Source organism: Macrotis lagotis, chromosome 1 (genome assembly GCF_037893015.1).
Source record: "Macrotis lagotis isolate mMagLag1 chromosome 1, bilby.v1.9.chrom.fasta, whole genome shotgun sequence".
Lineage (NCBI taxonomy): Eukaryota > Metazoa > Chordata > Mammalia > Peramelemorphia > Peramelidae > Macrotis > Macrotis lagotis.
In genome coordinates this window covers 445,022,969-445,046,475 of record NC_133658.1, presented here as the reverse complement: position 1 = coordinate 445,046,475, position 23,507 = coordinate 445,022,969, and the positions used below count along the sequence as shown (strand labels likewise).

At 35.3% G+C, this 23,507-nt stretch overlaps 1 pseudogene; it reads right to left on the bottom strand.

Moving 5' to 3' along the window:
• Positions 1–13,946: 13,946 nt before the first annotated feature.
• LOC141504498 (protein SPATA31F1-like) lies at positions 13,947–23,245 on the bottom strand (annotated as a pseudogene).
• Positions 23,246–23,507: the final 262 nt, after the last annotated feature.

Genomic DNA, 23,507 nt, shown 5'->3' with positions numbered 1-23,507 from the left:
GAAGCACAGGAGAAAACTGAATTTGAAGACATATTGTGGTGTAAAAATGGAGTCAATAGATAAAAGGGAAATGTAGTATGAGAAATAAAAAAGGAGAGGAGTAATAGGCTAAGATATTTCATATAAGATTTTTCCTTATTACAACAAGCTATTGCAATGATATGGAAGGGGGAAGGCAAGGGGGAATGAGGGAATCTTTGCTCTCATCAGAGGCAACTAGGAGAAGAAACAGCATATATGTTCAATGCGGTATAGACATCTGGAATAAAAAAGAGAGAAGGGGGACAGGGGGAAATGGGGGGGGGGATGTGAGTGATGGAGGAGAGGATGGACCATGGGGGGAGAGTGGTCAGATATAACACCTTTTATTTTTTACTTCTTGCAAGGGGCTTGGATTGGATGACCTGTATGGGACTATAGGACCAGGTGGATGCTGGGCCTAAGGGGTGGTATTCGGGCTCGGGGTCTCTTGGTCCCAGGACCGGGGATCTGTCTGCTGTACCACTCAGCTATCCTACAGCAGAGACAGAGTGAAAGGATAGAGAAAATATAGTACATGGTAGTAGAGAAGTACAAATTGAGGGAGTTGCAATCAGCAATGGCAACGGTGGATAAATATGGCAGTAACTTTTGTGATGGACTTATCCTCAAGAATGTGATCCACCCACAACAGAGCTGGTGTAGTTGGAACAGAAATTGAAGCATTATCATTATTATTATTATTATTATTATTATTATTATTATTATTATTATTTGGGGGGTTATAGGCAAATGGGGTTAGGTGGCCTGCAGGGGGCCACACAGCTGGGTGATTGTTGGGTGCTTGAGGCTGGATTTGGACCTGGGTGCTCCTGGATCAAGGGCCAGTGTGTTGTCTGCCACCTGGCTGCCCCTACTATTATTATTATTACTATTTTATTTTTGTTTTGCATCCTTTTTTTTTTGGTTTTTGCAGGGCAATGGGGTTGGGGTGGTTTGCCTGGGGTCACACAGTTGGGTGATTGTTGAGTGTCTGGGGCCAGATTTGGGGCTCAGGTGCTCCATCCGCTGCCCCACCTGGCCATACCTACAATTATTATTATTATTATTATTATTATTATTGTTATTATTATTATTATTTAGTTTTAATTTTAATTTTAATTTTTTCTCTCCCCTTTACTTTATTGCTCATGCAGGTCTATATTTTTTGGGGAGAGGGGGTTTGCTCTTAAACAAGCATATTTTAGTAATGGTTAAAAAATTATTTGTACAAAATAAGAATAAATAAATAAATAAATAAAAAGAAATGAGTCCTTTGTCAGAAATACTAGTTGTAAAAATTGTTTCCAAGTTTACAACATTTCCTTTGATCTTGGTTACAATGGTATTGTCTATGCAAATTCTTTTTAATTTAATGTAATCAAAATTATCTAATTTGTTTTTAATGATGTTCTCCATCTCTTACTTAGTCATATAAGCAGTTTAATCTTATAATTTCTCTGTCCTGTTTATCTTTTTATGTCTCTTTTGCATCTTGTATTTGCAAGGCAGATTTTCTGTTCAATTCTGGAATTTTCATTAGAAATGCTTAAAAGTCCTTTACTTTATTTAATATCCATATTTTCCTCTAAAGGATTATCCTCAGTTTTTTCTAGGTAGATAATTCTTTGCCTTCCATATTTTAAGTCCTCCAATCCTTTAATGTAAAAACTGTTCTTATGTTATTCTGACTGTGGTTGCATGATATTTAAATTTGTTGTTGCTGTTGTTGTTGGGTTTTTTAGGTTGCTTACAGTATTTTCTCCTTGATCTGAAAGCTCTTCAATTTGTCTATAAAATTCCTGGGAGTTTTCATTTGGAGATCTTTTACAACAGGTGATTGGTAGATTTTTTTTTTCAATTTCTATTGTGCCTTCTGGTTCTGTAATATCAGGGCAATTCTCTTTTTAAAGAGATTATATATAAATAATGATCACATTTAGGCTCTTTTTAGGTGCTTACATTTAGGAATGTAGTCCAAGAATTATTAAATTATCTCTCCTCCATCTATTTTCTAGACCGGTTGCTTTTCCAATGAGATATTCCATATTTTCTTTTATTTTTTCATTGCTTCGAATTTGTTTGTTTCTTGGTACCTCATAAAACAGCATCTAATTGCCCAATTTTTAAGGAATTATTTTCTTCAGTGAGTTTTCCTTCAGAAATTTTTCCTTCAGTCTTCTTTTCCATTTGACCAATTCTACTTTTTTAAAAATTATTTTCTTCATTAGATTTTTTTGCCTCTTTTACCATTTATAAATGTAACAATAGCATCTACACTGTTTTAAGCTATTTTTAAAAATATTTTTGTGCCTATTTTACCAAGCTGTTGACTCTTCTTTCATGATTTTCTTGAATCATCCTTTCTCTTTCCAAATTTCTTCTAACTCTTATTTAATTTTTAAAATTATTTTTGAACTCTTCCATGTCTTGGGATCAATGCAATTTTTCTTTTGGGTTTTGGATGTATGAATTCTTATTTTGTTGTATTTTTTGAGATTGTTTTGATATTTTCCATGTCATGATAGCTTTCTAGGGTCAGAATCTTTTTTCCTGCTGTCTGTTCTTTTGTCTAGCCTATTTCATGACTTTCAACTATTGCTAAAATACGCCTCTTCTTGCAAAGGAAATGGACACTTCCAAGCTTCAAGTATTTTTATGCAACTGTTTTGGAGATACTTCTGAGAACTTATAATTTTTCAATTACTCCAAGGTGGCATGATCTAAAGAGATTTGTGTTTACCATACTCCTATTGTGTACACTGGTCATGAGAGACCAAAAACACTCTTTTCCACCCCATATGACTGGGGTCCCTACTCTACTGTTTCTACAAATATGCAAGTGCTCCTCCTTGCCCTGGGACAGAGATCCAGCTCCATGCCACAGAGTCTTGCCTTTGGTGTCAGCAAAGGGATCCCTCTAAATCTTCTTTTCATCAGTTGTTTATTATTATTATTATTATTATTATTATTATTATTATTATTATTATCATCATCATCATTAATTGCAGGTTGAGAGGCCTGAAACTGCCACTGCCACCACTAATTCAGTCATCCCTTGAGACCTACTCCCAGTTTGCTGGAACTTGTCTGCAGTGGTGTGGTTTGCACAGGTCGACACTGTCCTGCATTCCACTCTAATCCTGGTGCAACAGACTTTTCCCATTGACCTAAGATGTCTTGGGATGGAACATTGTTCCACTCTTATTAGGTGGATTCTGCTGCTCTGGAATTTTACTCTCACATCATTGAGAGAACAGTATTACCATTTTCAGTTAAACAACATTTTTCATTTGTTTAAAAAGAGGCCTCTTAACAAGTTGTTAAGAAAATATTTTCTGTTTAAAGGCATTGTTCTGAAGATTATAATATGCCCTCACTTAAAAAGAACTAAAAATCATATAAAAGGAAGCATTTGTCAAAGCTATTTTTAATCATTTTTAGGTTGCTGTTGTGATTGTAATACTGATACAAAATTGGAACTAGAGTGACATATTTTCTTCAAAGGAGTACTTATGGCAATTATGTAGAAATTGTCTAAAATTGAACATTGAAGTCTGATAATTCTTGATTTTCTATCAGTAATACTGAATCTCTAAGGAAAAAGGGTTAGAGATGAGAAAGTAGAGTTGATGAAAGAAACTAAAATCAGGGTTTATAAAAATCTTTAGTCTACCTTGTTTATGAACGGTGACTTTGGGCAAATCCTTAATTCATATGCTTATCTGGATCAATTGGACAAGATTATAGGGTCTGAGATTTTGAGTGGAATTTATATTAGGAAAAGTTTTTTCCTATGGTGGAAATGCATAGATGGCAACAAATGAGATGTAGTTGGATGTCATATGTTCTGGGATTCATTTCTAATTAATCCTTTAAATAAGAACAGAAATTTGGTGTCTATGCAAATGTTCCATCTAGATTTGTATTCTTTCACAAGAGAATAGAAACTACAACCTCCATTTACACCTTCTCTAATTTTTTTCTTTAGCTTGAAATGAACCATTCAAATATATATGAAGGGAAGATATGGTCTTAGAACTTGAATTATCTTGCTACTTTGCAAAATTTTACATTAGGCAATGTGTATAGGCAAGTCCCTTTCAAAAATTGACATCTGTATATAAATACATATACACTGATATAGATATGTATTGCAGTAAAAGAATATCTTACTTTCTCCACATTCTGCCATGGAGGCTGAGTGCTAGAAGAGCACTTTTCTTTAAGTGGGTCAAATAGGAAGACTAATATGACAAAAAAGAAAGTAGAGAAGTAGTTTTGCCCAGTAGGTGACATTTGGTGGAAATTGTTCTGTAAAAATTCAATGACAGCAAAGTCTAACTTCCAAATCTTCTGGGTTTTCTTAGTCATGTTCTTTCTTACTGGGATTCTGTAAATGTATACTTACTCTGCATTTGTGAGAAATTTTTATATGTGGCCTTTATTATGATTACTTCTTTCCTTTGTTTTGAGTAGATATTATTATTCCTATTATTAATATTAAATATTAATATTTCTTGATTTATTTTTAAATAAAATAATTTATTAAATAAAATTAAATATTAATAAATATTTCACATTTATGAGACTAGAGTGTCATTATGGCTGATTGGTTTCATGAAAACTTAGCTGGGACCTAGGAGTTATGATGGGTGGCAAGTTATAGTAACATATCTCCATAAATCAGAGTTAACCTTAGGACCCTGAAAAAGAATTTTAATTGTAACCATGCATTGGTAGTCATAGTTTACTATCCACTGGGAGAATTTCTACATGAGATGATATGAAGGCAGTTTGGAGGTATTAGCTATGCCAGAGAGAGAGAGTGTGTAGATACCAAGAAGATTTAAATGCCTGCCATTTGCAAGGCACTATGCTAAGCACTGGAGATAGAAAAAGAGGCAAAAAAGGAGTCATTCACAGGCAGTTCCACAGCTTGTTTTTATTAATTGCACATTACTTTGCCAACATGGGGTACAAAACATATTATCAATTTGATTTCAATATTGACCTTCTGATGATGTTGTATTACTATGTTGTTGAACAGTTTCCCTTGGATTCAAACATCTAACATTCTGGCATTTTTAAGTTAAGCCCCCATACTGCTTTTCTCACCCTTTTATTGACTACTGAGGACTGCTCCATTTCTTCTAAAGGATTTTTGCCCATAGTATTTTATATAAGGGGCACATTTTATATACAGAAGTTCAAATTAAACCTCTTTGCCTCATGTTCAGGGCCATTTCCAATCATCCTGATTTATATCTGGCCACTGGATGCAGATGACTCTGGAGGAGAAAGTGAGACTTAGCAGAGCATCCCCTCACTTAAATCCAATTCATGTGCTTGTCATATCATTATCTCCCTGATGATGCTCTTTGAGAATGAAGGACAAACATTAGTATATGTAATGAGCACCTGAATTAAATTCACCCATGGCTATTAATTTAAGTTCACTGATACCCAAGATGTTTATGTTTAATCTTTCCTATGTAATGTTAATCTTTACAGCATGAGACTTTTCTTCATCACAAGACCCTTATGCAACTGAGCTTCCTTTTGACTTTGGCTCAACCATTTCATTCTTCCTGGAGTTACTTGTAGTTGTCTTCTGCTCTTCCCCAGTAAACATGTTGGACAACTTTTGACATGTGAGGTTTATCTTCCAGTACTTTATCATTTTAAGAGTGTTTTGCCATTTATTTCTTCAGTTGATGACCATTTGTCAGAACTCTACACTATAACCTGTTCATCTTGGGTAATTTAGCATGGCATAGCTTGTAGTCTCATGAAATTATACAAGCTTCTCCACCATGACAAAGCAATGATCCAGAAGAAACATAAATTCATTGGTTGCTCCCATTTCCATACCAGAAGGCTTTATAAGTATAACCGTATTCATTCTTGGGCTATTAGTTACTTCTGTCCAGATCTCTGAGGTCTCTGGCTTTTCTGTTTGCAATTTGAGGTTATTTCACACTAATTTTAAAGGGAAAATAGCAATGATGTCCCTCTTTAGATAGCTAAAAACAATGGTGAGACTTCCAGGGCAGAACCAACATGTATTTAGAAGCTCCCAGAGTTTTTTCTAAAACAATTTTGAATTAAGCCTCCAAATTAATCCTAAAATGATAGAACAAACCAAAAAAAATCAGTGAAAAAGTTTTTCAGCAATGAGGAAACAAATGCAGAAACAAATGCAAATTGCAGATAACATGAGCTGAAAAACTACTTGAAACAATTAACAACTTTAGCAAAGTTATGGGATATAAAATAAGCCACATAAATCAACATTTCTATATATTATCAACAAACCGAACAGCAAGACATAGAAAAAGAAATTTCACTTAAAGTAACTGCAGATAACAACTTGGGACTAAACCTCAAAAATAAATCCAGAAACTATATAACACAATTACAAAGCACTTTTCATATAACTAAAGAAAGATCTTGATAATTAGAAAAATATCAGTTGCTCATGGGGTAGGCCAAGATAATATTAAAAATGACAATTCTATCTATATTAAATTATTCAGTTCTGAACTAATAAAAGTCCCCAAAAGTTATCTTATAGAGCTAGGAAAAATAGTAACAAAATTCATCCAGAGTATCAAAAGGTCAAAAATATCCAGGAAATTAATCTAAAAAAATGCAAAGGATGGTGGCCTAACGATACAAAATCTACAGTTATATTATAAAGTATCAAAACTATCTGGTACTGGCTAAAAGATGGATAAATGGATCAAGGGAATATAAAATTAGAGTAGAAAAGAAACTATAATGAATGATAATAGTTATCTTCTGTTTGATAAATACAAAGATTCTACCTTCTAGGATAAGATCACACTATTCAACAAAAATAGTATGGCAAAACTAGAACAATATCATACATTATGTAACAAGATAAGGCTTAAATGGGTACAGGATTTAGCTATGAATGGTGATACTACAAGCCATTCCAGAACAAGGAATAGTCTATGTGTCTGATCCATGGAGAGAGGAGAAATTTATGACCAAAGAGATAGGGAACATAATAGATTGCAAAATGTATGATTTCTACTCTATTAAATTAAAAAGCTTTTGCACAAACAAAACTAATGCAGCCAAGAGAAGTAATGCAGAATGATGGGAAAAAATTTTCACAAGTGGTGTTTCTGATAAAGGACTCATTTCTAAAATATATAGAAAACTGAATCAAATTTATAAAGATGCAAGTCCCTCTCCAACTGATCAGAGGTCAAAGGATATGAACTGGAAATTTTCAGATGAAGAAATTAAAACAATCTATACTCATATAAAAACAATGGTTTGGAATCATTATTGACTAGAAAAATGTAAATTAAAACAACTCTGGGATACCACCTCACAGTTATCAGATTTGCTAAAATAGCAAAAGTGAAAAATGATTGATATTAAATGGGATGTAGAATAATCTAATGCACTGTTGGTGGAGTTGTGAACTGATTTTGGAGAACAAGTTGGAACAATTCACACACTCCTCTTTCACCCCCATCAAAAAGGATTCTTAATTTTTCACCTTCTACCATCAGGGGGTATCATTTGCATATCTGAGATTGTTGATATTTCTCCAAGCAACCTATATTCTGGGTTTTGATTCATACATTTTGACATTTTAAATGATACTAAATGATACATATAATATTACATGATGACAGGTTTCATCCTTGTCCTACTCCTTCCCCAGTTTTAAGTCAATCAGTTGTTCTATGTTTGATTTTTACTGTTGCTTCTTGACCCATATAATAGATTCCCAAGGAGATAAGTAAGATTATCTGATATTATCAATTCTTTGAGGATTTTCTTTATTTTGTTGAGACGAAATTATCAAAGCCTTCAGTGAAGTCAATGAGAAGCAGAATTTTCTTGATTTCTCCATTATCCAAAGAATATTGATAATTTTGTCCTCAGATTCTCTGACTCTTCAAGAACCACCTTGCATGTCTGACTATTTTTGGTTCACATAATACTGAAGGCCAGTTTTCAGAATCTTAAACATAGATTTGCTGGCAAATGAAATGAACAAAATTGTTCAGTAAACATGAGCTTTGAACAAGGACTATCTGTCAATTGCTATCTATCAATCAACTAATTAAATTTATTAATTGCCAAAAAGCAATAAAACTGTGAAAATCCCCTGATACAGCAATGTCATATTAGGTTTATCCATGGGCAATTTTTCCTATTATTTAAATTGTATTTATTTGTATAAAATTGTTTATATAATTTTTGTCCATATAATTTTTGGGTTTTTTTTGCCAGGTGTACTTCAGAATATTTTATATTATCTAGAGTTATTTTAGATGAGGTCTCTCTTCCTGCCCCTTTTTGTAAGGTTTTATTACTAATGTATAAAAATGCTAATAATTTATGGAGGTTTGCATATCTTGCTACTTTGCTAAAATAATTGTTTCAACTAAATTCTATGCTATCTTTTGGTTTTTCTCAAGTATAACATCATATCACCTGCAAAAAGAGATAATTTTATTACCTCTGATTCCTTCTAATATTGTTATTGCTAGGATTTCAAATTTTCATGTGACTATGGATTGCTTTGATTTCCTCATCTGTAAATTGTCTCAGCATATCTTTGTACCATTTGCCAATTGGGGAATGGTTGACCTTATCTTTCTTGACTAAACTTTTCTGACTTGAACTTTCCTACACTGGTTGCTGTAAATCATTACTGATTAGAGAAATGCAAATTAAAGCATCGCTGAGGCACCACCCCACAACTCTCAGAGTGGACAATTTGACCAGAAAGGACAATGATCAATGTTGGAAGGGATGTGGGAAATCTGGGAAACCAAGGCATTGTTGCTGGAGCTTGAACTCATCCAAGCTTTCTGGAGAGCAATTTTGAATTATACCCAAAGGACAAAAAAAATGTCCATACCCTTTGATCCAGCAATACCACTACTGGATCTATATCCTGAAGAGATGAAAAAGAGTAAAAAACATCACTTGTACAAAAATATTCATAGCAGCCCTGTTTGTGTTGGAAAAGAATTGGAAATTAAGTGAATGTCCTTCAATTAAGGAATGGCATAACAAACATTGGTATATGTATGTCATGGAATACTATTATTCTATTAGAAACCAGGAGGGACGGGAATTATTTGCATGAACTGATGCTGAGCAAAAGGAGCAGAACCAGAACATTGTACACCATAACAGCAACATGGGATTGATGATCAACTTTAATGGACTTGCTCATTTCATAAGTGCAATACTCGGGGACAATCTTGAGGTATCCCCAAAGGAGATTACCATCTGTAATCCAGAGAAAAAAATTGTGGAGCTTAAATAAAGACCAAAGACCTTTAATTAAAAAAACATAATCTTATTATGTAATCTTTATATCTCTTATATTTTTTTCTTAATGATATGATTTCTTTCTCAATACATTCAATTTAGATCAATGTATAGAATGGAAATAATGTAAAAGACTAATAGACTGCCTTCTGTGGGGATGGGGGGAGGGAAATGGGATATGGGGAAAAACTGTAAAGTTCAAAAATAAATTTATTTTAAACATTTTAAAAAAGAATGAAAGACAAGGTCAGAAGTCCTTAAGATGCATTGGGTGTTCACCTCCCCACTCTTGGGGGAAAAAGAGTATCTCTAAATTTGGAATGGAATGGGAATTCTGCGTTTTCTTTGGAATCAATGTATGACTTAACAAAGAGAAGAAGAAGGGAGTCACTGATAGAAATGTTGAAGGTGAACTCTGAAGGGAAGAAATATTGTCTAAATTGGTGCCAACACTATCATAAACTTACATTTATCCTGTATGGGATCTGGGAGCAGTTTGCTACTGCAGGGTAAGGAAAAGGAAAATCTCACTTTGGTATCACCCTCACCTAAAATGTGTTTTTTTATTGTATTAACAGCTAAGGTAGCTAAAGATATTTAAAATAAAAGTAAATTCTATTATCTAAGCAACTTATTCTTCCCTTTAAATCTCCCTGTAAACATTTCTGTTTTTTTGTAGAAATTTATTTTCTTCTATTAAGTTTTAAGCTTTTAATTGATATTAATTTTGTGTATGTAAAACATAGCTTGTTAATTGAATTGCAGTTCTGAAATATTTGGCTATTTCAATATTTTAATAACTGTTCTACCATTTACAAGTTGACTTTAAGAAAATACAACCAAAAATGTCACTGCCAGAAATGCCATGAGGAGGCTTAAAGGAGGTAAATAGTTGTTACCATGGGGCAAACTGACTTGTCCCAGAGAACTATTCTAGGACTCTTAGGAGTAAATGTCAAAATTGCAGAGGTTTCTTGAATAAAGAAAAAAATAGTTCTCAAAAATTAAATAAAAAGACAATTAGGTGGCATAATAGATAGACTATGGGTCCTGGAGTCAAGAACCTGAGTACAAAACCAGCTACAGGCATTTGACACTAACTGTATGATCTTAGGCAAGTGTCCTAACCCCAAATGACATGTACACATACACAAACAACCCAGCATCACTAATCCCTTCTGTTTATTCTTAATTACTTCTTATTTTCTCATTCCTTCCTTATCATCTCAAAAAATAATATCCTTCCCATATTTAAGAAACCTTCACTAGAACTTAGCATTTGCTCAAGTTATCATCCAGTAGTTTTCCTCTATTTCTCGGTAAATATCACAAAAAAAAATTATCTCTCCTTTAAATTTCTAATAATTTGCTGTCTGGCATTAGGCATCACTCACAGGAATTGCTCTTTTCAAAGTTAACAACTATTTCTTAATTGCCAAATATGATGATCCTCCATCAGTTGTCTTCCTTTCTGACTTCTCCCCTGCTTTGTGTACTGTTAAATATAGTCTGCACCTGGAAATGATTATTACTCTGGGTTTTCACTTATTCTCTCATCATTCTCCTTTTACTTGGCTTACAACACCTTTACAATGGACTTTACTGTTTCATTAACTGCATCATATAATATAAATGTTCTTCAGAGATCTTTCCTCTGTCCTTTTCTCTCTCTTCTGGTTTCTTGGTGATCTCCTAAGTTCACTTTGGTTTCACTACAGTCTGTACGGATATAACTCCCAGATCTATATATTCATTCCCATTCTCTCTCTTAAATTTGAACCCCACAATACCAGTTGTCTACCAGATATTTAAAATGGCATATTTTAATTTAAAATATATTTTTAATTCGTATGATTTTTATTACTCTGAACTTGTCAAATGTCAAAGAACTTGAGTATTTCCATATACAAAAAGAAAAAAAACATTAGAAAAAGAGTCTTGAGCATGAAACTATAAGTAAATTAAATATATTCTGCATATAAGACCAACATTTCCAACTTATTTGTGCTTTTTTCTGAATCTCTTTCTATCTGTCCTGAGAACAGAATAGAGATTTTTGTGATTTTTCAAAATACCTCATTGATACTTGTATCATTTTTTAAATTTATACTTACCTTCCCTAATATCAATAAATAATAAATCTGTCTTGTAACAAATAAGCATAGTCAAGACAAATAAATCTACACACTAGACAGTAGTATGTCTCATTTTTCATCTCTAGTCTTTCACATCTAATCAAGAGTATGATGCTTCACCATCAAGCCTCTGGAATCTTGATTGAACAGAATTCTTAAGTATTTCAAATTGTTTTACTTCACAGTGTTGTTTTTATTTTTTCTCTTTTTCTTACTTAAAATAATATTTAATATTTTATTTCTATACCTTTAAAAACAAGCAATTTCACAAAACAAAACAAAATAAGGTTGCATATGAAACTGTGAACCTTTATAATATACACATTATTTTAAGTATATAATAAACTCAACATGCTACTTTCAAATCTTTTCTGCTTGTTAATGACTCTCCATCTTAAATATGATCTATTCTCATTTGTATTTTGTCTTTTAAATACTTCCATGATCATATTTTTTTCTTTTTTTTCTATCTTTGATTTTTTTTCTTTTGGAATTCTATAATTGTTCCTACTTTGTTTAGGGATTTTATTATACACACATATACACATACACACATATACATATATGAACATGTATTCTTGTGTATTTGAAGTAACAGCCTCCATATTGAATATCAGGGGTTTTTTATTACGGCAGATTATGTTTTCTCTTTTGTTAACTGTTTTTCTCTTAATTTTAACTGAATTGATTGTATTTGTGTAAAAACTTTTGAATTTTATGTGATTAGAATTGACCATTTAATCTTCAGTGATCCATCAATTCTTTGCTTGATCAGGAACACTTCTGTCAATTATTATGGAAGGTATCTCCTCAGTTTCTCCAATTTTTTTTTTCTGTTGTGCTTTTTCATATCTAGGACACATTTCCATTTGCAGTACTGTGGTATATTGGCCTAATTTCTGCTGGACTTCTTTCTAGTTTTTCCAACACTTTTTCTTGTTTAGTAAGTCTTCACTCTAAGTAGTCAGAAGCCTTTGGATTTTTCAAATTATATTCTATTTGCTTTTGAATCGTTCATTCCTAAATTATTCTTCTAGTCAATTAACTAATGTTTAAACCAAGTGGTTTTTATCAACACTGCTGTGCTGATCTGATGCTACCAATTATTTCCTGTTTATTTTCATAATTTCTATTGAGAATTATGATATTTTGTTTCTTAAGATGAATTTTTAAAAATTTCTAGCTCTACAAATGTTTTTGGCATAAAATGAATATTTGATTTTATTTAGACAATAGTATTATGTCCTAATCACAAATAATATCTAATTATCAAATAATGCCTTTATTTCTATAAAGAATATTTTGTAGTTGCATTCATATAATTCTTTTATAAAGAGAGGGTTCTGGAAAGATGACAGAATTAGGCAAAGAATTATCTGGTTCTCCCAAATTCCCACATGAATAATTTAAAATAAAACCCCCAAGTCAAGTTTCAAGTGACAAAAATAATTAAAAGTCAGGATAAAGCAGTTGTCAAACCCCAGACATCTTAGAAGGATATTAGGAAACATCTGATATCCTGAGATGGGGGTCTTTCCGATTGGAGATAATAAAGCTGTATTGGTGGAAACTTCAGATTAAGGAACTTTTGCCCCACAGACAGTGTGGGGATTAGGTAGTTGATCCAGGAAAAATTGTGGGATGCTCCCAACACAACCCAAGTGTGCTAACCAGATGTAGTGTTAACATGTGATGGTGAGAGAGGAGGAACAAGCACATGCCAGTGAGTGCAGTAGCAGAGGGATGGGAATCCTACTGGCTATGGTCATTCATAGAACAAGAATGCCAAGTTTTGATTCCAGAATATAGGGATGAGTTGAAACTTACAGCCACCAGAAGGACACCAGAAGGAGTATTTGTTAGGACAGTGTTGCTGGTCACAATTCAGGAGCAAAGAGGTGTACCTAAGACCCCCAGCTAGAGTTCAGAGAACAAAAGCTTCAATAACCTGAACTTGAGAAATCATTCTCCATGCCTCAGAACTAGAACATGACTCTAAAATTAACAGTCAAAAAATAAGCCATTTTAAAAAATGATCAAGTTAAAGAGAAAAAAAGTTAAACATAGTTAGCTGCTAATGGTAATGGAGAAGATCTGATTTCAGACTCAGAAGTCAGTGAAAAAAAGAAAACTTATTATATGAATATATCTGCACTTTCAGCAGGGATATGAAGATGGGGGGGGGAATAGCAGAGAACAAAAGAAGACCTATAAAGAAGCAAAGAAATATGGTCAGCTTTGAACACAATGTGTAATATTTATTACGTAGGTTTTCTTGTAATAGAAGTGTATTACTTTATATTGAGTCCTCTCTTATGTTATGCTGTGTACATGACAATGTCTATTTTTTTCTTATTTTGCATTTAAGCTTAAAAGACATTTTTAGAGGAATAGAATATATTTTGGAAGGAAGGTGGTACCACTTTAATGGAAATGAATATTTTTCCTTATCACAGGCTATGCATTTATGAGAATGAACTTGCTTTCTCTTTTGGAACTGGATTTTTTTTTCCTGAGAAAGCAAAAGTTTTCCTCAGAAGACAAAAGGGAACCAAATTGTTTTCCTGCAGAATGGACATATCTGAATAGGGACTAGAACACTGGTACAATTCCAAGTTCCAGAAGTATTGATGGTTCTTGTGGTAATCAGGATGGTGAACCTGACACATTGGAGGGCCCTCAGTGCTGACCAGAAGGTTCTTTCTTATGAAGGGTAGTAGTGTTCCTTGTGTTCCAAGTTTTCTTGCCTTCCTGTGTTTCTTGTTTGCAGAGCCTTTAGCTGAAGGGCAGGATCAACACTCCAGCCCAAAGGAAAGTGTGAGATGAGTTCTGCCTATTAAGTTTTTTTTTCCTGGACACTGAGCTAGTGAAGGAAGGGTTTTATCTTTTCCCTAAAGCTGTTTTCTAAAGGGAGTTTACTCTGGGAAGAATAAATTACTCTAAGATCTGCACAGTTGTTGCTCTTAGGGTCACTGTGATGGGATTTTTAGGGTCCCTAGATTAAGAGAGTTTAGGGTCCCTTGTTGAAGGAATTGAGTCCTTCGACTTTCTTTGGGTGCCTTTGTAGTCAATTCTCTCAGTCTTTTTCCTCCCTGGCACTCCAGAAATTGCCCCTGAATCCTTAGCTTTGGGAAAAGATTGGTAAAGCTTCTGGAGAACAGAATTCTGTGGGTCCTGTTCATTGGAGACTTTATTGGTCTTCTGGGCTTGAGGGTATGGCTCCTTTTAAGAGAACATGTCCTCTACCCTGCATCCCCACCCACCCACCCACCCTGATCTCCTTTGGAGCCTTCTACTTTGTGTGGGATTGAGCCAATGGCAATTCCAGGGTGTCTGTGGTTCTATGTTCCAGTACTCCCCTTGGTCTGGGCTACTCTGTTCTGCCTCCATATGAACACAGAGCTCTTGGGCATCAGTCATGTCCCCAGTGGGCTTTCTTTGGGGGTGTGGCTGACTAACTTTGGAAGCCTGAAGGCCTGGGTTCTGGGAGGGTATCAGGGGAATGACTGTGGGGCAGTTTTGAAAGTGATTTTCTGATATCCTCACCAAACTGAGTTCCAGTTCATTGGAGAGCTATTCCTTAAAACATGTCCAACTTGGAACCTCAGCATCTAGAGAAACTGGTAATAAGCTCATTTCCAGGAGCTCTTGTTTCTCTGGACTGCTAAGAGTTTCTTGTAGTTCTTTGAGACTTTCTATACTCACAACTGTGGGAACATGTCCCAAGTCTCAGGTAAAGCAGATTCCAGAGCTTCAGAGAGTTCCCTAGAAACTAAAACTTTCTTGGGATGCCTGTTATTTACTTCTAATATCTTCTTTCTTAGGTGGGAATCCATCTTGGTCAAGATGAAAGACTTGCTTGGTGAATAGGGACACTGTGGCTAGTCTCTTTTTTCATTTATTCTCTCTGAACTTTCCTTATCTTCTCTTTCTGGTTCTGCCTTTGAGACTTTTATCAGTTGGGAAACTCATAATTCATTTTTTGTGTCCCCAGAATTCATGGTGGAATCATTAACCTCTGCTTTGGGAAGAATTAATTGTTCTTCAGCCCAAATCCTGTAGTTCTTGGGGCCAATTAGTTCCTTTATGACCCATTTCCTTTGTCAGCCATATCATTTTGGGAAATAGCTTAGAGGGGACATTTCCCTATAGAGAGTCACATAATACAGAGCAGGTAATCCTCATAAGAAGACCAAGTACTTATCATTTCCAGTTTCTCAATCATGCTTTGTGGGAGGGTCACAGTCTGATCTAATTGCTTAATGGTTTCACCCCATGGTGTTAATGTCTGTTGGTCCATGCTCAGCTCCATCCATACTCTTGCATTATTATCCTGGAAAGTCAGGCCTTCTGACTCCATATTGGAATGGGCAGCTTCCAAAGTTCTCTGGTAGGGAGATCTCCAGCTGACAATTGTTTCTTAGTGTCTCATGAACAACATATGATATCAGGAAAGAATTCTTGTTTGATCTGTGGACATTTTTTCTTTATGTGTATTTGTGCAGTCTCCTTGGCTTTGGAGGTTTAAGACTTCATGATGCAAACATAAGTCATCTTGGGAGTTGGTCCTTGAGCCCTTTTAAGTTGAGGATTCTCATTCTGGTGAAGTCTCCTCTGAACTTTGGTTGAGGTGCTTTTAGGGACTTGTAGCTGGTTAGTCAGGGACTGAAGCAGGGCCATAGATTCCTGAATAGACTGAGGTGGCCCCAACTGGTGCTGGAGGAGCCACCTCTGTAAATGGAGCTCAAGGAGCTTCCTGGCATGGTCTGGGAAGAACAAAATCTCCTTAGTGAAGACAGAGACATATATTTTGAACCATAGAAGAATAAGGGTCTTATCTGCCTCACCAGGTCCATGATCAAGGGAGTTCTGGGACAGTGGTGGAAATTACATTAGGGAGGGCAAACCCCACAGTACCTGGAACTGTCTTTGTAGTAGATGCCACTTCTAGGTTTCATATTCATCTACAAAGAGAAATGGGACTCTAATTTGAGTCTCTTCAGGGGCCTTGATGAAGCTCCTGATTGAAGCAGATGAAAAATATATGACAGAATGTAGCAACCAGGGAAGGTAGGATAGCTCATTGAAGAAGAGAGTATTGTCCATGGGGAGAGCTTGTTGGTGGTGGTAGGTGAGGAGAGGGAATCATGCCTCTTAAAGGAGGCTACCAGAGATTCACTGTGCAGAGAGGGAAGATCCCAGAAAAACTGACTGTACTTCTCTTCTAGACATCTAGTTTTGACTCCACTTGTTCCCCCCTTCAGGAGACAGAAGTTGTTCAAGACTAGGATGGAAGGAGAAGGCAGATCCATGATTATGGGTTTTAAGGACTCTTCAGAAGTTCTTTTTTAACTCTGCTTTTCCCAGTTCATCAGGGAGCAACTCAGAGCACAAGAAGGAAGGCCCAGTTTGGTCTACCTCCCATGCTGTCAAGTTATAGAGGTCTGTAGTCTTCATCTCTGCTGTAGATCTCTTGGAGACCTCCTCTGGGATGAAAGGACCTATTTGCTTCACAGTGTAGTAATGTATAGGGTGTTGTGGCCTAAGTTGTTTGAGTGACTCTTTTATTCTCTTGGGGAAGCCTCATCTCTGGAAATGTACTCTTTTTTCAATGTGCTTCTCTAGAATCTTCTGGACTTCATGGTTAAGGAAGGAAAGGGTGCTTGGCAAAACTGTGAGGGATTGCCTAAAAAGGTCAACTGAAGGAACTCAGTATTCAGCAACATGTCTTTTGATTTAAAATCCTTGGTCTGTTTACTCAGTTTGATAGACAGGTCCCCATCATCAATGGCATCATGCTTTGTTCCTAGGTTTTTGGGTTTCTCAGTCTGAAAGTAGAGGCCAGATAGCAGGTTCTTGGTTTCAAACATGCAAATTACAGGTGGAGCAGGTGGGGTCCTTATACAGTAGTTTCCGAATGCTGCTTTCTTTGAAAATTCTGGTTTGACTCCTTTTCAGGATGGACAACAGTTCCAAGGGGGTCTTGGGGTCTTCCTGGCAAGATCTCAAAACTCTTTGTTCTGAGCCTTTGAGATACCTTTTGACTTTTCTTTGAAGCCAGCAGAAGTTCTGATTAGCTGTTTTCCTAAGCCCGCAGCAGAACCTGCACAAGAAGAATCAAGGGGAAGTTACAGATACAGATCCCCTGACTAAACAATGTACACATAGATGAGAGGTGGTAGAGATGAATTGGTCCAGTGTTTCCTCTGGCCTCTCCTTCAGGACAGATCTCCCACCTAGAGGACTTCTCAACCAGTCCAGGGTAGTTCTGGCCACCAGCATAAGCCTGGAAATAGCCCTCTTACCACAGTTCTACCCCCAGACATTTTAATCACTCTTGGCTCCAAACCTGGGCCAATCTACCCAGAATTCTTTTGAGATACTTCCCCAGCAAAGAACACCAAGAAAGTGGGCTTGAAATCAAGCAATTTGCATTCATTATTTTCTTGTGTTCTTCCTGGAAAATATCGGGAAAAGAGATTTACATTAATATCTTGAGACTATGCCCCCATATTGTTAAAAATGGCTCAAGAATGCTTAGTCCAGAGTGATTAAAATGGTTTTTATTAAGAAATCTTGACAAAAATGACACACCTCTCTCATGGTGGGAGAGAGGGGTCTAAAAGAATTTTTTTTAAAAAATTAAAACAAGGTGGCACCTAGGTGGCACAGTGGATAGAGCACTGGCCCTGGAGTCAGGAGTATATGAGTTCAAATTCAGCCTCATACACTTAGTAATTACCTAGCTGTGTGGCCTTGGGCAAGCCACTTAACCCTGTTTGCCTTCTAAAAACCTAAAAAAAATTAAAATAAGTGTAAAATAGTTACAATCCCCAAAAGAGTTCTTAGAAAAGCTTACAAGGGACTTTAATATCAATTAAGAGAAGTTGAGAAAAAAATTAAGAGAAAAAATGAGTCAGCCAGGAAAATCAAGAATATTATGAAGTTGACTAATTATAAAAAAAGAAATACAAAAACTTATGGAAGAAAATAGCTGGTTAAAAAAGTTAGAATTGGGGCAGCTAGGTGGCAGAGTGGATAGAGCACCAGCTGTGGAGTCAGGAGTACCTGATTTCAAATTCAGCCTCAGTCACTTAATAATTACCTAGCTGTGTGGCCTTGGGCAAGCCACTTAAACCCATTTGTCTTGCAAAAACCTAAAAAAAAAAGTTAGAATTGAGCAAAGGGAAGTTAATGACTTCATATAATACCAGGAAGTAATAAAACAAAATCAAAAGAATGAAAAATAGAAAATAATGTGAAACATCTCTTAGAAAAACAACTGACCTGGAAAACAAATTGAGGAAGGATAAGAATTCTTGCACTACTTGAATGCTATGATTTTTTTAAAAAGAATCTAACACAATACTTGAAAAAATTATTGAGGAATATTGTCCTGAAGGGTTTAGAATTAGAGGTAAAAATAGAAATTACCAAAGTATGCCATCACCACCTAAAATAGGTACTTAGATGAAAACTGACAGGAATATTATAGTTAAATTTCAAACCTCCCAGGTCAAGAAGAAAGTACTACGAAAAGTCTGAAAGATAGAACTCAAATACTGTGAAGCTACAGTCAGAATAACACCACTTCTATATCAAAAGAGTGTAGGGCATAGATTATGTCCTGAAAAGCAAAGAAATAGGATCTGAAACCCAGAATAATTTACATGTAAATGTAAAATATAAATTACATGTAAATGCATGTAATCCTACATGGGGGGGAAATGGATTTTTAATGAATTAAGGCCTTTCATAAGTATTCATAAAGAAAAATAACAAACTGAATGGAAAATTTGGCCTATAAGATTTAGGAGAAAATAAAGGTAAACTTGAAAGATGAATTATAAAGAATTTAATAAGGAAAACTTTATTTCTTTTTTGGGAAAATATTATCTGTATGTCTTAAGAATGTTATCATTAGGGGCGGCTAGGTGGTGTAATGGATAAAGCACCAGCCTTGGAGTCAGGAGTACCTGGGTTCAAATCCGGTCTCAGACATTTAATAATTACCTAGCTGTGTGGCCTTGGGCAAGCCACTTAACCCCATTTGCCTTGCAAAAACCTAAAAACAAAAGAAGAAGAAGAAGAAGAATAATGTTATCATTAATAGGATAGTTTCAAAGTACAAACTGTATGATGGGATGATCACAAAAAAATAAAATTGGATAAGAGAAGGAAAAATGGATCATACAAATGAGGAATGAATGCACAAACCATTACAGTTTATTATATAGGTGTTCTTTATTATATAAGTTTTCTTGTATTGAAAATGTATTGCTTTGTATTGAGTCCTTTCATGTTCTACTGTGTACATGACAATGTCTATTTTTGATTTTCTTTTTTTGTATTTAAGCTTAAAAGAATTTTTTATAATATAGGTTTTCTATATAGGTCAGGAAAGGATGAAGGAAGGTATTAGAACCTTATTTTCATCAAAACTAGGTTAAAGAGAGAATAGCATCTACTCTAGAAGGATATAAATGCCTTCTTAATTTAAGAGAAATTGAATGGTGGGGAGGACAAGGAAGAAATTCAAATGAGTGTGCAGATCAAGAAATAAAAGGGCAGGGTGAGAGGATAAGGGAGGGATTCTTAGAAAGGACATCTGAGGTAAATAGGGAGAGAAAGAAGTATAAACAGTGAAGGAAAATAGAATGGAGAAAAAAAATACAGTTAGTGATTTTAACTTTGAATGTGATTGAGATGAACTCACCCAGAATCTGAAAAGATGTTGTTTACAAGAAATATATTTTAAAAATGCGAGCTACACCCAGAATTCAAATAATAGACTGGAGCAGATTTATTATGCTTCCAATGAGGTTAAAAAAATTTTTTAAAGGAAGGGTAGGAGGGGCAGTTGGTGACCCTGGAGTCAGGAGTACCCAAATTCAAATCTGGCCTCAGACAGTTAATAATTACCTAGCTGTGTGGCCTTGGGCAAGCCACTTAACCCCATTTGCCTTGCAAAAACCTAAAAACAAAAGAAGAAGAAGAAGAAGAAGAATGTTATCATTAATAGGATAGTTTCAAAGTACAAACTGTATGATGGGATGATCACAAAAAAATAAAATTGGATAAGAGAAGGAAAAATGGATCATACAAATGAGGAATGAATGCACAAACCATTACAGTTTATTATATAGGTGTTCTTTATTATATAAGTTTTCTTGTATTGAAAATGTATTGCTTTGTATTGAGTCCTTTCATGTTCTACTGTGTACATGACAATGTCTATTTTTGATTTTCTTTTTTTGTATTTAAGCTTAAAAGAATTTTTTATAATATAGGTTTTCTATATAGGTCAGGAAAGGATGAAGGAAGGTATTAGAACCTTATTTTCATCAAAACTAGGTTAAAGAGAGAATAGCATCTACTCTAGAAGGATATAAATGCCTTCTTAATTTAAGAGAAATTGAATGGTGGGGAGGACAAGGAAGAAATTCAAATGAGTGTGCAGATCAAGAAATAAAAGGGCAGGGTGAGAGGATAAGGGAGGGATTCTTAGAAAGGACATCTGAGGTAAATAGGGAGAGAAAGAAGTATAAACAGTGAAGGAAAATAGAATGGAGAAAAAAAATACAGTTAGTGATTTTAACTTTGAATGTGATTGAGATGAACTCACCCAGAATCTGAAAAGATGTTGTTTACAAGAAATATATTTTAAAAATGCGAGCTACACCCAGAATTCAAATAATAGACTGGAGCAGATTTATTATGCTTCCAATGAGGTTAAAAAAATTTTTTAAAGGAAGGGTAGGAGGGGCAGTTGGTGACCCTGGAGTCAGGAGTACCCAAATTCAAATCTGGCCTCAGACAGTTAATAATTACCTAGCTGTGTGGCCTTGGGCAAGCCAATTAACCCCATTTGCCTTGCAAAAAAAAACTAAAAAAAAGGAAGGGTAGCAATCATGATCTCAATCAAAGTGAAAGTTGAAATAAATTTAAATAAAAGAGATAAACAAGGAGATGACACTACAATAGTAAATACCATTTAATATGTAATAATGGAAGATTTTTCTTATTAAAAAAAACCTGGCTGGGATGAACTGGTGGGAAGAATGGGAAATGGAGGGTGGAAATGTGAGTGTGTATATGATGGGCAGTTTTTCTGAGAATTGATGACATTTAAGAACTGATCGGGGGTAGAATGAGGAGAGATAAAATCAAATTCTCAGGCTACTTTGATTATAAGGAAGGGCAAACTGGGGGGAAGGAAGGGAATTTACTTCAGAACCACAAGTTATGTTGATGGACAAAGTCACCACCAACCTTGAACGCCTAGCAAGAAGGGCAGCATGACAGATGCTGCTAGGGTATTGACTTACCAATTGACATTTTCACTTTCAAGGCACTACCCAAAAGTTGTAATACTTAAAATGTGATTTAAAATATTGTCTTCTCCTAAGGTTCAACAGCTGCTCACATGATATTCAGGCATGCTGAAAAGAGCACTGGATTCATTATCAGAAGATCCTTCCCTTTACAACTCTTAATATTCTATTAAACCATTATTCTTTTCTTTGACCACATAAAAATTTTTATGGGAAAATAGAAAGTACCTTTAAAAATCAAATCTTAAATGTCAAAGCTTAAATGTTTCAGCATTTATGTCCTCAGTTAACAATGTAAAAAATTAATAAAGAAAAAATTACAAAGAAAAAAAGAAAATGAAGCAACGTCATTACTAAACCTATATGTAGCAAATGCTAGAGTATCCAAATTTTTAAAGGAAAAGTCAAATGAATTACAGGTGGAAATAGATAGCAGAACTGTAACAATGTGAGACTTCAAATATCTCCTCTCATAACTAAATAGATCCAACCAAAAAATAAATAAGAAAGAAGTAAGGAAATGAATAGAATCTTAGATGAGCTAGATATGATAGATGTATAGAGAAAATTAAATAAGAAAAGAAAGGAATATACATTTTTCCTCAGTTGTATATAATACCTTTACAACTATTGACCAGATATTAGGGCAATAGGTGTTGCAGTTAAATGCAGAAAGAAGAAAGATTAAATACATCTTTTTTTCAGATCATTATGCAGTAAATATATTGAGTAAGGGACCATGGGAACAGACTAAAAATTAAAGGGAGAATAAATAAAATTTTTTTTAAAAAAATTAGTGAATTCAGTCATAAAGGCAATAAATGTCATTAAAGATGATGCTAATGAGACAACAAACCAAAAATTTCAGCATGCTACAAAACCAGTAACAAGAAAACAATTTATATCTCTACATGCACACATGAATAAAAGAAAACATAGAGTGCAAAGACTGCAAAGGAAGAACTAATTAAAAATCCCTATTTAAAACCAAATTGGAGGGACTTCCAGCCAAGATGGTGGAGAGAAGACAGGCACAGTTCTAAAGTCTCGTGATCTTTCCCTGTCTATGATACAAAACAAACCTCTTAACAGAAATCCCATCCACAAAACCCAGGAAGAAAAGCCAGGAGAAAGAACATCTACCACAGGATTTGTCTTCTGCAGCCGTGGGTGACTCCAGGCACAGAGGGTGGATCAGCTGCAGACCAGCCTGATTAGTGGTGGGGTTGGAGCCCTGGAAAACTGAGGGCTCAAGAGACAGACCTGTTTGATGAGCAGGGCTAGAGCCTGGTCGACCACCGGGCCTTGGGTCAACTGGGGAGCAGAGGCATTGGTGTTGGCACTGACCTTCTGGAGCTTGACGACAGGGCTGGAGGGAAGTTCCGGTGCAGGATAGCTGCGGGCACCATTCCTGGGCTCCATTGGTCTGAGGAACTCTGAGTCCACACCTCCATTGTGGTTGAGGCCTCTTCCCAGAACAAACACAATTACAGACTACTTCTACCCCAGGAACAGGTGTGTGAGTAGAAGAACTAGCCCAGCTGACAATAGGGAGAGGGATGACTTAAACCCAGGGTAAAGCCCACCACTGATTGAAAACAAAAGTATTTAACAGCTTCAATCACTCCTTCCAGGCTAAGGGAGTAGGCCTCAATCAAGGTCACAGATACTCCAGAGAAAGAAA